We start from the raw sequence: 245 nt of genomic DNA on the forward strand, positions 1-245 counted from the left end.
AAATCCTGCAGCTTCAGTAAAGTTCAAGACCACTGATGTGGGTGTTTCTCGCCACGCCGTGCGTATCCAACTGCATACAGTGTCAACGGATGGAGGGCGGGGATTGTCGCGTGAGGTGTATTCAACGGCCGCTGAATGCTTCCATTGGTCGATTAAACCCGATAAATAGTCCTTGAAAATCTTGTTGATACCAATGTCACCAGCTTGAAGGTAGGGTGTTAAGCCTCCCGGCACAACGCACATGG

This window comes from Plasmopara halstedii, assembly GCF_900000015.1.
Source record: "Plasmopara halstedii genome assembly, contig: Scaffold_2061, whole genome shotgun sequence".
NCBI classification, from domain to species: Eukaryota; Oomycota; class Peronosporomycetes; order Peronosporales; family Peronosporaceae; genus Plasmopara; species Plasmopara halstedii.